The 15,374-nt window shown below is 44.6% G+C and overlaps 1 pseudogene; it reads left to right on the forward strand.

Annotated features, from left to right (window-relative positions):
- The first annotated feature begins 350 nt into the window (after positions 1-350).
- Positions 351-15,374, forward strand: part of LOC147443934 (potassium channel AKT1-like) — a 46,589-nt pseudogene continuing 31,565 nt past the window's right edge.

A 15,374-nucleotide genomic window follows, 5' to 3' on the forward strand; every position in this document is an offset into this window, starting at 1 on the left:
GGTGAGTCACTTTGTTCCAGTGGCTAGTTGCACACAAGCTACAACAGTAGGGAGTTGGTTGGTATATAGTGTCCTTTTGGCAGGCTATGTAGTGTCTGATCATCTCCGTTGCCCAAGGCCTTTTTTCTCCATGATCCAGGGTGTGCCCAAATTTCACTATCGACCACCTATGTGGCTGTTTCCTCCTCCCATTTCGTGATCAGCCTCATTGTATATATCTTGTTTACTCACTGGGAGAGTCTTCCCAAGATTCTGATGTATCCCTCTCTAATAGAGAGGGTTTGTAGCCCTACGGGCAGTTTTTTCTTAACTAATGGAAAGATCTTTTTCTCAGAAAAAAAAATGCAGATATGACAGGCAAAACAGGTGGTGCGAGTGCTGGAACGGACAATGGTGGAGTACCACTTTTGCGGGCACTTGTTTATGACAATGTGACTAAGGAATACAAGGAAGGTGGGCAGGGAGTAAAGTTTGAAACTTTCAGAGGAACTGATGATCAATTGAAGACTTTGACCTTGATACAGCAGTTTGATGCAGCTTATGCTGGAGGAAACTTCACAGAGTCTTTGAAGATACGCAAGGTTGCCACTTTGTTGAAAGGGAATGCAGTCCCATGGTGGATTGCATTGTTGTATCAAGGTCAAGCCCCTACAACATGGGTCCAGTTCTGTACCTCCCACAAAGAAACCCTCCATTGATGAAGCTGAAATGTCCAAGAAGCAGTCTAAACCTTTTTCTGGGCGAGGACAAGAATAGAAAGGCATTTTTTTGAAAAATCTTTCGAAAGAAAAGCTCTAAGAGAGACCAAGAAATGCTATATTTGTGAAGAGGAGGGATATTTTGCGAATGAATGCCCACAGAAGAAGTCACAGGATAAAGATGACAAGTCAAAGCATAAAGGAAAGAAGACGGTTTGAGGCTTCTTTCAAGCCGGTTTGCAAATGAATGCCCATAGAAGAAGTCACAGGATAAAGATGACGAGTCAGAGCATAAAGGAAAGAAGCCAGTTTCACGCCCGTGGCCGGTTACGGCCGGGGGGACGACCGCCCACTTATTCTTTGGTTCATATAGTAAATAACGAGGAGAGAGATATTGCTCTCTCAAGCTCCACTAACAGGCTGTGTACTGTGTTATTTGTTGGGGTAAAGCCCCATATGGCCGGTTAGGCCAGGTGCCCGCCCACTATACTTATTCATTATGTACATAATAGAATAAAGGGGGCTCACATGTAGAGAGTGAGTGTTAGCCCCTACAAACACAAGGTCTCCTCCTCTCCTCTCTTCTCCATTGCTGCACACACTCACACACGCTCTCGTTCGCGCACTTCAACTGGTATTAGATCTTAGGGATTGGGAGCACCATTGAGGCTCAGCGGAGAGGCAGGCGGAGAAGTAGCAAAAACTGCAGCACGTTTTTGTATATCTGTTTTGGCCTACCAAAACGTCTTCATTCAAGTCGATCCCCACAATTTCTAATCAATTTTTGTCCTCTTCAACTTTGCAGAAGAAAGTTTTCTCAAAATCTTCACCAGTTTTGAGATACGTCACTCAGACTGCCTGCACGTGTAGGGTTCACAGCTACAGATTTTTATAAATCTGTTTCGACCTATAAAAACAACACATTTTAGATCCATTCTCGAGATTCCCAACCGTTTTTGCGTAATCTACAACTTTGCAGAAGGAAGTTTGTGCAAATTCTGAACGGTTTGGAAGATATAGGCTGACATGCTGCACGGTATTTGGAAAGTTGAAGATTATGTATGCCTATTGTGGTGATTTGCTACATTCGGAGAGCTCGGATTGAGCTTTGTCGTTCTCTTGTTTTGCGCATTGATGTTTTGCTCTCAGTGAAGAGAGAGTGGGTTGAAATTTTCAACAAATTTATATGTGTACGTTGAGAACACTTTGTGGATGTATGTATTCTTGTGGACTCTCAGGATTCAAGAGTGGATTCATCACAGGTTATGAGCATTGACTTGTGCGATTAAGCAGATTTCAAGAGTGTGGTGTACGGATTTGCACAGAGTTTTGCAAGCATTCCTAGCATGATTGTGAGCAGAATTTTCAGCTGATTTGGATGCTCATTTGCTACACATTTGGTACATGCTTGATGCTCGTTTATATTGCCATGTGGATGCACATGATGTACGCTTTTCGGCGGATGGTATTATTCGCCTTCCAATGGCATATGTGGGCTACTTTTCAGCAGTTTTGAGCATCAATTTTTGTCATATTTTGGTTGGTTTATATCCAAGTTTATGCTAGTATATGCCTCGCTTGCGATTGATGCACTTTGTGTTTCCTATTACAGGATTTTTTTCCAAGTTTACGAAGTTGAGACTTTGGGGCAGCTCATGTATGCTTGAATGCGAATTTTGCGCATGATTTGCTCATGGTTTTGAGCATGTTTATGGCATGTATGGTTATTATGGTTAGATAGCCAAATACTATCGAAACTCTATCGGATTTTTCTTGCGAGTTTATTTGTTTATGCGCATGGTTTGCAATCGTGTTTTGAGTGCATTTGGCACTCAGTGGTTGCTTTGCCATAGTGTTTTGGCATTGCATTGTGAGAGTGTTTGCTCACCGGATTATGTCATTTGATATACATGTGGTAATCTTTTTAGGAGGGAGATTGTTGATGATAGTTTCATCGATTACCACAGAGTGCTCTTGGATTAGAGCGGGTGTTTTGGCATCATTTGAGCGGTTTTTCTCACTTATTCGTTACATTGATCGCCATATTTGCTGATACTTCTCTTAGACAGCTTATGTTGTATTTCGACAGTTAGCCAGGCTTTGGCTATTGTCAGTTGATCGATTTGTGCTTGGACTTGTCACAGGTTATCGCCATGGATTTGGCATGTACATCATTGTAAGGGTTTGTGCTTTTCCATACAAAGTTTGATGGTTCAAACTTTGAGCATTGGAAAGCACATATGCATGATGCATTGACTCAATTGGACCAAGTGTTGCCACTACAGGGCATGCATACTAGGCCAGAGTCTATGACTGACGATGAGTGGGAGGACTTGCATGAGCTTGCACGTTCGAAGATCATGTTACACCTTGGTGAGTCTGTCTATCGCATTGGTTTGGATGCATGTACAACTAGAGAGTTATGGCAAAGATTGTGCAATGCTTTTGGCACAAATGAGTCTAGAGAGATGCCTACAGTCAAAGGACGATCTTGCAGACATAGAGATATTGTGTGTTGGCATTGTGGTCATATAGGGCATATACGTAGGCGTTCTTTTCGGCGGATGAGACAGCGCAGGAGACAGCACAAGAGGGATGCTATCACTTTGGATGATGTGGGAGCAGATGTAGCGTATGTGGCTACGCATGACGGAGATGTCGCCTTTGCTTCCATGTTTACTCTTGACTTTCTTATGTCGGTTTTTGACGACACATTACCTTCGCATTGGATACTAGATGTGAATGCCAGATTTCATGTCACGCCGAGTCATGAGTGGTTTAGCACATATGCTAGTGGTATGCTTGGACGTGTGTGTCTAGTTGATGGTTCAGTGCATGACATAGTTGGTGCAGGAGATGTCAGATTATTGTTGCCAAGTGGTGCATCATACGTGTTGCGAGATGTACGCCATGTACCAGGTTTGACGCAGAGCTTGATCTCTGTGAGTCAGTTACGAGACAGCGAATGCCAGGTATTGCTGGATGCGCACAGTTTTAGACTGCATTGTGGACAGCTAGTCATAGCGACAGGTGCTAGTGTTGGCACGATTTATGCGATGCGAGTACGTCATGTAAGAGATGACATAGTCTTCGTGAGTACGCAGCCATGTAGAGAGATGAGGAATGTCTCCTTTGTGGATAGGTTGCATGATGCTCCAATTTGTGAGCATATTGAGCCAGTTGTGCAGACAGTTGTACAACAGGGCATGTCATTCGTGGATATGATGATGGATATGGATGGCTTGAGTGTTGAGGATTCAGCCGTGATTCAGTCATTCATGGATATGCTTAGGCCAAAGGTTGATGTGTGTGAGTTAGAGCTAGGAATTGCTCTTACCACACAGGGTTCAGGACAGACAGATGCTCTTGGTGAGCATGTGACATGCGATGGACACAAGGATGGATTCCAGGGATTGGAGTTCGGGTGTCAGGGTGATTTCCATGAGTGGAGTTTTGAGCCAAATTTGACTGAGATGGTCAAATTGGCAGAGATTGCCAAGGTTGCATCAGCATTCGGGAGTCTCATGTACGAGAAACTGATCTCGAGACCCGAGATTGCATTTGCAGTAGGTGCATTTGCATTGGGAGCAGTTAGTCGTGCAGTGACTAACGTTGGCCTTGAGCATAGGGGTACTTTGCAGCTTATGGTGAGATACCTGCAGGATGTGTGCGGCTTTGGTGAGGAGTATGGTGTCGATCGCTCTATACTTTCTCTACGATTAGAGCTAGATGCACACAGATTCAGTGAGCTAGTGGGCATTGGCTGAGGTCATGAGGTCATACTTGTGATGGCCTTGTACATGTTTTGTACGGTTTTCTTTTCTCTCTTATGGCCACATTGGCCTTTATGTGGAAGGTTGTTGAGGTAAAGCTCCATGTGGTCGGTTAGGCCAGGTGCCCGTCCACTATACTTATTCATTATGTACATAATAGAATAAGGGGGCTCACATGTAGAGAGTGAGTTAGTGAGTTTTAGCCCCCGCAAACACAAGGTCTCCTCCTCTCCTCTCTTCTCCATTGTTGCACACACTCACACACGCTCTCGCTCGCACACTTCATTCTTCCCTTCCCCCTTCTCCTTCCCTCTCTTGAACACCCCGCATCAGCATTATCAATTGGTATCAAAGCCCAAGAGCATGGCTCCCGAGCCCCGGCTACACCCTGCGTGTGTAGCGACCCCAATCAGGATTTGGAGAGCTTTGGCAAGCTCTGCCGAGAGAACAGGAGATCGGCGGGCTGAAGCTTGGGGCGAGATCCAAGGCAAGAAAGCCAAGTCAACCAGGGCCGAGCAGAGGGGGAAATTATGATTCAATTTGACAATAGGTGAGCGGGAGTGAGATAGAGGAACAATCGGGTGCAGAGATTGGAATTGAGAGAACTCAAGCAGGTTGGGTAGGTCGGCACCGAACAGAAAAGTCGAGCAACAATAGAACAAGAAAGGAAGTTGAGCAAGGCTTGAGCATCAACACCTCATCAGCACCATCAAGCTGGATTGAATTCAGGCAGTACAGCTTGAGAAGCAGAATGTTGCATAGTTGTACAACCCGGATTGAATTCGGCAGCAAGAGACTGTTGCATAGCTGTACAAGGCAAAGCAACGTAATCAAATCTACTAAGGCCGTGCATGGGAAAATTGAGCAGGTCGACATCTTCGAGCAGGTCTTCGATACCAAGTGTTACTCTTGCGCCATAACCGAGCAGAAGAGTCGGGCAGAGCCTTGCAAAGGGCAGTCAAACTTGTGAGTAGCAGGGTAAGAGAGATTGGAGCGCTGGGAAAAGGCACACACACACCCTGCTTCGTCTCCTCTGGCTCGCCAGGTCCTGCAGAAATAGACAAAGTCACTATGTGAACCTTTAAAACAAACTTTTGTGTACAAGGTCTTGTTCCCACGGAACCACCAGCGAGTCCCTCGACCGGCCCCACTCTCGAACACCCTGAGATTTGTGGAGAGAGAGAGAGAGAGAGAGAGAGCTCTCCGCCGTGTGTGTGTGTGTGTAGAGAGAGACCGAATTTTTTGAGAGATAGTGATGTGAGAGAGTGAGCTATTTTTCGAGAGAGAGAGAGCGAACGAGTGAGATAGAGAGAGGAGGTGCCTCATTACCTTGGCACCGGAGGCTTCCGTCTGGCGGAAGAAGGCGACATCAACATTGTCATCATCATCACTCTCATGCAGAGAGAGAAAGATCTCCGGCCTCGACACCAACACTGCCTCCTGGACATCAATGACTTGCCGTTCCGCATCGGCACATCTGTTTTCGACACCGATTCTCGCCATTCGGCATCAGCTCGACTTCACTTCTTATTGCGGTGGATTTTCGACATCTGACCTCGACACCAAGCGTTCCTACGGACGAGCACTTTCCCACGGACGATCGTGCTTGCCACACGCACGGGTGAGGTGCCTCTATCATAGAGAAGTGACACCAGGCATCGGTACCGAGCGCACCGATCGCGCTATACGGCATAGTTTTCGTCTACGACACCTTTGGCGGCTATTTGACTAGCGCATTTCTATTCGCCGGCGGAAATCGGCACATAGCAATACTGACACGCAGGTTACAGGCTACAGGTTACATGGAGCTTTTCAGCCGGTTTACATACAGATTCTCCAGGTTTCCAGACACAGCGCTTTCACAAACGATTTGGCAGTCATTTCGACAACAGTTTCTCTGTGGACAGATGCGTTGACAGATGCATTTTTGTGTGAGCACACCTAGTGCTACTGGCTCCTCACAGAATTCAAGAGAATCGGTTGAGGGTTCCGATGAACTAAGGGAACCAAATGCAAGTTCATCAGAGGATTCCGTAGAAGAAAAGAGATCATATGATACTGCCACTCAGAGTTCAGATGATTGAGACTGACGTATCGATGGACAGGGGAGGCTAGCTACCTCCAGGTCCTAATTAGGCACAAGGAAAGAAAGCAAAAGAGAATCAGTTGGTAGATCAGAGAATTCCCCAGAACAGGATAAGATTTTTGAGCAGACCAATGTGATCTAGATCTGGATACGGATTTTTCCAAGAAAGGAAGAGAAAGGTAAAGTAAAAAACTATCAGGTGTTGAATGCGAAGTGGATGGAGGAGGGGAACGTAGCAGATACTCCTCAGATTGGGAACTTTACCTTGATGCTTTTGGTCTAGCTTCGGCTATTCCAAGAGTTCCCGGAGATCAGCAAGGTTGAATATGGTGCAGGTGGGACTGCATAAGAGGGGAGTTACTCCATTCCTTTATCACAGGTTACCCACATGGAATAAAGTCATTGATTTCCTTTTGGATTTCAGGGATATGGATGTGCTGACAATATTCTTCTGTATGACTTCATGAATGAAGAACTTGGAAACGGGAATTCCCAAAAATGAATCTAATTTTTGTGCTCACTCATATAATTGTGTTTGAGTGCAGGTTTGAAAGATGAAATGAGAGCAACATTTCGTTCTTGAGATTCTATGGACATGATCGCAATAAGAATTAGTTAATTCGACATCAATGAGGTCCGATGTGGATTTCTAAACACGTTGCCAAGAATCATGGTCCTAGATCTAGATAGATTTTATGTGATATGATTTGAATGTGATGTGAATGTTCGAGGACTGTCGTCTATGTGCAAGTGCTGGGTACGTGTTTGTCTAGTGGGACAGTGCTTAGGGTCAGTGTCTACTAAACTGGTTTTTGCCATATGTTTGATTTTGTAGGCATAATCGAGGGCGATTACAATTCTTTCAAGAGGGGGGATATGTCACAAAATAATGATGTGGCATGCCCACCCAGACACCTTTTAGAAACGGACAAGTCTAAGTTTACAAGTTGTTCCAACTTATAGGGTCTCGTTTGATGGGGCCCTTGGGGACATAAGATGTTTTTTTTTTTAAATATCATGAAGTATTACTGACATGGCAGGCTATACGGACAGCCTTGTGAATCACGCTGACCGCTGACATGGCATACATACAAATTTCTGCAAATTACGAAAGTTGCCCTAGTGCCATCTTTTGAGATCTGATGCTTTCGGAACCTGTAGCTTTTCATGCATCTGCTTTTGAAAGGCCATGAGCCTATAAATTGATTGCCAGGGTCTCTTCCTCTCTCAAATTTTCTTGGGAGCATCGAGCAGAGAGGACCCTCGGACATTGTACTTTTCTCAAGCATTAATATAAAAATAAATACCGAAAGGGGTGGCAGACCTTGGGGCCAATACCTCTAGGCACAGAACTATGTCGGACGATGTCATCTCTCTCTATATTAAAGTTCAGTAATTTTGAAGTTTCCATTTGTGTGTTGCTATTGATTTCTCGCTTGGGGAGTCAAAGTCGCTAACATCAAACACTTGGAATCCTAAAGGGAGAGAAAAGTTTATTTCTTTCTCTATTGCTTTCAATCGTCGACCCTGTGTGTGTGTGTGTGTGTACACACAACCACACAGCCCTCTAACACTTTTGTTATGCTCACTTCCCTCTCTCCAATGCTGTCTACCAAATGTTGCTCTGCAGCTCGTGAGCCGGTTGCACTCTAAAGCATTGCCCAATTGTTCCACCGCTCGGTGCCGATCCTGCACACTAATTCCAATGTTCGCTCGCTATCCGAGAAGCCCAGCTCAGAATTTTTTCACTCCCCCAAGCATTGCCAAGCTCTCTTCTCCCCCTTTACTCCCAAGGTCTTCAAAGAGTGCGTGCTACAGGCCGATTCTTTACTGCCCGACAATTTTCTCCAATTTCACAAGCTTGCTTGCAAGCTTTTTGTAGAGCGTTAATTTCCCCCTTGGTGTTTATTTTGCTTGCCCAATTATCTGCTTTGCAATGTCGACAGAACTCTCACAAGATTTATAAGCCTGTCTATGCACTCATTTCTCTACTGCTACTCCAAGCTATGCTATTCAGTTCAGCTCGGCATCTCGATTTTTCAAGCCTGCACTTCCCACTAGTTACTCGATTGTGCACAATTTCCCTGCTACTTGATTCAAACTCTCATGCTCTGCTCATGAGCTCCCCCTTTGCCTTGCTTGAGCCCTTCTTCTTTCGGCAAGCGGTGTGCTCCGAGATCCATGACCCGCCCGGATCTCATCCAATCTGGTTCTGCCGCGTCAGATCTACCACCACCAAGCTCGTGCCGGGCTTCGTCTCTTCCATCTCGCCAGGAATCCATCGCGCGTCTTGATTGCCGTCGTGGCTCTGATACCAGTTGAAGAGTGCATGTGAGCGGATTTGTGCATGTGTGGTGCAGATTCGGTGCGGTGTGTGCGTGAGAGAAGGAGAGAAGGAGAGAGTAGACCATGTGTGGGTGGAGTATGGCTCAAAATGAGCTACTCCTTATTCTTGGTATATGTACAAGAATAAGGTGAGTAGTGGACGGGCGCCCATGACCTGGGCGGTCAGGCAAGGCACAAACACCTATACCCCAACACTATTGATTTCTCGCTTGGGGAGTCCAAGTCTGTAACATCAAACACTTGAAAGAAAAGCTGACTTCAGATCCGGTAATCATTTTGCCAGATCTTTCGAAACCTTTTGTGGTTTAGTGTGATGCATGTGGCCATAGCCTTGGTGCAGTTCTAATGCAGAATGGCCGAGTAGTCGCATATGAGGGTAGAATTATTTTGAAGACTAAAAGGAACTTGCAAGTTTATGGGATGAATGTAATTCACGTTCTCACTAGTTGGAAACACTATCTACTAGGGGCTGATTTTGTTGTCCAAACAGACCATCAAACCTTGTGATACTTTCTCACACAAACGAAGTTATCTGAGAAGCACATGCAATGAGAAAACATCTTGTCAATGTTCCATTTCCAGATTATGCATGAGGAAGGGAAAAAGAATGTGGTGGCTGATGCGTGTCACGGCAGCCCCAAATTTCGGCAGTGTCAATTCTGTACCATTGTGAATTGGACAAAATGAAGACACAACATGCTGAAGATTCAAATTTTGCAAAGATCTATAATCAGCTTTTTGATGGGCAACATCATGAGCACTATATGCTTAAGAATAACTTTCTCATGATGCAAGGAAATTTACGCGTTACTAAACTGTTACGGCCAGAGGTTTTGATGGAAAGTCATGCTCCACCATATGGTTGAGGCATTCTTCTATTGGCCATCTTTACGTCAAGATGTTGACACATTTGTTCAATCATGCTTAGTATACCAAAAATTCAAATTTAATAGGCAAAAGCAACCGTGGTTGTTGCAGCCATTGTCAATCCCTGATAGGCCATGGAAAGCATAGCAATGTACTTGATCTTCCAAGAACGCAAACAGGCAATGATGGGATATGGACTGTCATTTGTAGGTTCAGTAAGCGAACCTATTTCATTCCTGTTAGGAAGAAGATAAAGCCAGAACACATGGTCAAGATATTCATGAGCAATATCTTTAAGTATCACGGGATGCCTCAGTCAATTGTCAATGAGAGGGATCCACGTATGACGAGTCTTTTCTGAAAGGCATTGTTTGAGAACATGGGCACTACGCTAAAGTTCTCATCTTCATTTCATCCATAAATTGATAGACAGTCAGAAGAGGCAAATTCTATTATCCTAGATCTGCTCAAATGTTATGTGTCATAGCACAAGGAAACTTGGGAACACCATCTACCATTGGTAGAATATGCTTACAATAACATTGTGCATACGTCAACTGGTAAGGCACCATTTGAGATAGTGGAAGGAGGGAAGAAAGTCCCATCCATTTTCAAAACTAAGGACAAGATATTTGAGGTAGACTAAGGACAAGACATCAGGCTAAGCAAAAGAAAGTTGTTGATCATCATCGTCATAAACTTGTACTTTCACTTGGAGATTGGGTACTTTTGCGCTTTGAAAAAGGTTTGTTTCCAAGGCTCAGTATGCAATATTATGGTCCTTTTTAGATTTTAGGTTAAAGCTACTAGAGGAATGTCTCAAGATCTGCTGGGTAAGGATCTATGACATAGGTCCTCCCACAAATGCCCACTATTTGTATTCTCTGAAAACAACACTCTGCAACCTGTGGATCCTCTACTGAGACTCTGTGTAGTCGACCCTTGCCCTGGATCTTAAAGAACATGGGGGGTATGGACTTCGAGCAAGAACGAAATGCGATGAGGACCTCTAGTTGCGTGAAGGTCCGCATCCACCAGGGAGCTGCTCTCTCTAGAGGGGTGAGCCACTCAGCTGGTAAAGTCTCTGTACTATCCTGGCACATGCTTTGCACCCCTCTCATGACTCGTAGCTCGATGCTCTGTACCTCCTCTGGAAAACCTGAAAACAGAAGTCAATTGCCGAGAGTGTAGGTTGAGCCCTCTACCATGGGACCCCAAGAAACACGAGGCCTACTACCAACCAAGTGGTCTCTTTGAGTGATAACCATGGGGTTCCAAACAAGGGGCTGTCTCAAGTGCTCTTCTGTGAAAGTGGGTGTAGCACGGCTACAGTGTCACAGACACTAGACAGACAATTAGTTGCAGTTGGGCTGGGTTTCACACTGGATGGACTTTTGCCTGGGCAGTGACATGTGACAGGCATATGGGTGGTGGTCCTAGCTGACGTGGGGCCAGACCACCACGACCATAGTTTGGAGGTAGTCTTAGCTGGATTGGATATTTGCGAGCCGTTGGTGGCTCTTTATGGTTATATGTATCCATATCCATTTTGGGGTTACGATATCATCTACTTTGTGTGGTCAGTAGTCTAGAGTCTATCATCTTTAGCTATACAAAGCACACCTGCACCATCCCCACACATGTGAGCCTCAACACCCCATTGTACATATGAGTTCTTGGTTGGAGCTGAGTGTGTTGCCATACCAAAGTCTGTACGGGTTTCTTTGAGTTAGTCGAGTCCCATATGTTCAGGTTCTACTGTTGAGTCTCTGTGTTATTGCTCTGTTGTTCCATGTTGTTGCTCTGTTGTTCCCTGTTTTCTGTGTTGTCATTTTGTTGGAGTGAGATATCATGCACATTGCACTGAGAGGTACCAACTATAGAGAGCACGACACATTATCTTAGCTGCAGGTGCTCTCATTTTTGGCACGCCCGGTGGGACCTCAACTAGAATCTATTACCATATACATGTGGTAGTGATGTGTGTAAACACACTAGGACCGCCGGGGCATTTTTTCCCTCTTTAGGAGGTTTTTTCCCCCGTGCATTGTATATACGCCCATCACTCTAGGGCTATCTATCTTTCCGTTGCACACTAAGTAACACACTCTCTATTGTGTGCCTTGAGCTTCCTTCGTCTTCTCCAAGCTGTGTGTGTTTCTCTGCAACCCTAATTCCAACAATTGGTATTAGAGCAGGTCACGTCCTCCCGGGCTTAGTCGCCAGCTGCTCCAGCACACGCCTGCTCACTTTCTCGGATTTCAGTGAGCTTTGGCGAACGTTCGCAGGCCGACAAATATTTTGGGCAAGCTCGAAGAGCTGAATCTACTCAGAATTTTGATTTGGGATCATTTCGGCCTCCGTTTTCACTACAGGCAGTACTGCACAGGCTATTTCGTCATTTTTTATAGAATTTTTGTCAGTGCCGTTTTTTGTATAACAGGTACCTTATAGTCTTCTCCGGTTTGTGCTATATATCACAGGTTGTTCCTGCTCCATTTCTCCTATTTTCGGGCAGTTTTCACATCAGGTGCAGCATTTACCATGGCTGACAACAACAACAAAGATGTGTTCAAGATGTTTGTTGCTGAGGACAGGTTGGATAGGGACAACTACCCTATGTGGGCTTATATGATGCAACATGTTCTTGTGTCAAAAGGTGTCTGGAACGTTGTGCAGGGCATTGATGTACGTCCTGGTTCTGAGGATGTAGGCGATGTTGAGGATGTTGCAGGTCTTGCTGCAAGGATTGCAGTTGTTAGAGTTGTTTTGCCTATGGTAGAACAAGCTCATTGGGATGTTAAGGATGCGCAGGCTCATGCATTGATTGCGTTTTCTGTGAAGCGCACCATTGTTCCTCACATCCGTTCAGCAAAATCTGTAAAACAGGCTTGGGATATTCTAGCAGGTCTTTATGCAAGCCGCAATGAGACTAAAATTGCTTTGCTGTGTAAAGAGCTGGAGTCGAAGATTATGCATGAGGAAGATGATATGGACACTTTCCTTGCTAGTGTCAAGGATATCAATGAGCAGCTTATTTCTGCAGGTGAAGTCATTTCAGACAGTTCCCTTGTGCAGACTATTCTTGATGCCTTACCAGATTCCTACCAGACTTTTGCTAGTACTTGGAGACTGATGACCCAAGGAAATCCTGAAGTTGTCAAGTTTGATGCATTATGCACATTGCTGTTGCAAGAGTCACTTTCCAGAAAAAACAGGACTAGGCAGCGTGCAGTTGAACAGGCTTTTATTGCTTCTCAAAGAAAGGGTGGTAATAGTAATACAGCCACTTCTTATGGTTCCGCTGCGAATGGCAAACATTATGTTCCTAATGATTCTGCTGGCAGTACTTCGTCTGGAAATTCTGGTGATAAGGGCAAAAAGAAGATGCGTTGCCATTATTGTAAAGCCAATGATCACTTGATCAAGTCGTGTCCTAAGTTAAGGCCAAAGAGGCTAAGAAGAAAGAGGGTGGTTCCATTGCAAATGCTGGTTCCACTACAAATGCAGCCATTGTTGAGTCTTCTGTGAAAGGAGATTGTGTTGCTGATGTTGATGCATAATGGGCTTTTAGCACAGAGTGCACTTACAATCCTATTGTCCATGATGCATGCTTGTCAATTGCTGCAGATTCACATGTGTGGTATTTCGACAGTGGTGCTACAAAGCACATTACCTTACATTGTGAATTGTTTACCTCTCTCGAGTCTGTCCCTCATGGGAATTCAGTCACTTGTGCCAACAACGCCTCTTATCCAGTTCAGGGAGTTGGAAAGATTGTGCTCACTGCTGCTAATGGCAGTTCCTTCACACTTGTTGATGCACTTTATGTACCTGGGATCAAGAAGAATCTCTTGTCTGTATCCGCACTTGCTAGACTTGGACTTGTAGTCAAATTTGTGGATGACAGATGTATAGTTCATGATCTCAGTTTTGGTGATGAAATTGTTACATCTGGGCTTTTGTGCCGTGGGCTGTATAAGCTCACTTTGTATGACAGGTGTGGACAACACTTTGCAAATGATGTTGCAGATTCAAGGGCTATTTCAGATGCAAAACTTTGGCATGCACGTTTTGGTCATCTGAATTTCGCCAGTTTGCTGCGTTTGCAGAAATCTGATATGGTTGCTTCTTTGCCGCCTCTTGAAACACCTGTCAAACATGTTTGTGAAGGCTGTATTTTGGGTAAGATGTAGCGTTCTAAATTTCCAAAGGATGGTTTAGTTTGGGCCATATGCAGGTTGCAGCTTGTGCATAGTGATGTTTGTGGGCCCATGCAAACTCTGTCCTTGGGCAATTACCTGTACTTCATGACTTTCATTGATGATTACTCCAGGCATGCATGGGTATTTCCGCTTAAAGTGAAGTCTGAAAATTTTATGTGCTTCAAACAATTTCTGGCTATGGCTGAAAATGTCTTGAAATGTACTATGGGCACCCTCCGTTCCGATCGAGGGGGGGAGTATATGTCTCATGAATTTAATGCATTTCTGGCTAGTCGTGGGATAAAACACCAATGTACAGTGCCTTATACACCTCAGCAAAATGGTGTTGCTGAGAGGAAAAACAGGTAACTGACGAAAATGGCATGATGTATGGTCAAAAGTCAAGCTTTACCGCATTCTTTCTGGCTTGAGGCCATCATGTGTGCCACTTATGTACTTAACAGGTGTCCTACGAAAGCTTTGCAGTCTATTACTCCATATGAAGCATGGCATGATAGAAAGCCTTCTATTGAGCACATGCGTGTTTTTGGCTGTTTGGCATATGCTTTGGTGCCACAAGTGCAGCGTAGAAAATTGGATGATAAGGCTGTCAAATGTATTTTTGTTGGTTATAGTGCTGAAAGCAAAGGTTACAGGTTGTATCATCCGCAAACAAAACGTATTCTGGTTTCACGGGATGTAGTGTTTGTGGAAGATTCTGTTCAGCCCTTGCTGTCATGTACTAGAGACAGTAATGTAAGCTCACAGGACATTTATGACACTTTGTTGCCTCTTTTCAGTGGTGGAAATACGAATGTAAGTTCCAATGAGGCAAATATACAGCCTATGGGGGTTTCTGAAAATGTTTTAGATCAGCCTATTACTGATGCAGATGTACATGATGTACTTGATGAGGAAAGGGCTGAAAATGAGCAGGCTAGAGGTATGCCAAAATGGCTGGTGCACACTTTGCGTGACAGTAAATTGGATTCACCTTTGTCTAGTCGTACTCGTTCAGGCTCTTGCCATGCATCTTATACATCAGATTGTTATGCTTTGGTTGTGTCTAGCTTACATGATGTTGAGGAGCCTCTCTCTTTTGATGAAGCACAGAATTCAGGAAATTGGATGGCTGCCATGCAATCAGAATATGATGCACTTATAGAAAATGACACATGGACTTTATGTGATTTGCCTCCTGGCAAAAAGGCCATTGGTACGAAGTGGGCTTACAAGTTGAAACGCAAACCGGATGGTGAGATCGATCGCCATAAGGCTCGACTTGTTGCAAAGGGTTATGCACAGCAAAAAGGCATAGATTATGAAGAGAATTTTGCTCCCACTTGTCGTATGACTACTGTGCGTTTTCTATGTGCATTGGCAGCTCATTTTCGTTGGG

Source organism: Adiantum capillus-veneris, chromosome 13, assembly GCF_014529385.1.
Source record: "Adiantum capillus-veneris isolate H3 chromosome 13, ASM1452938v2, whole genome shotgun sequence".
Lineage (NCBI taxonomy): Eukaryota > Viridiplantae > Streptophyta > Polypodiopsida > Polypodiales > Pteridaceae > Adiantum > Adiantum capillus-veneris.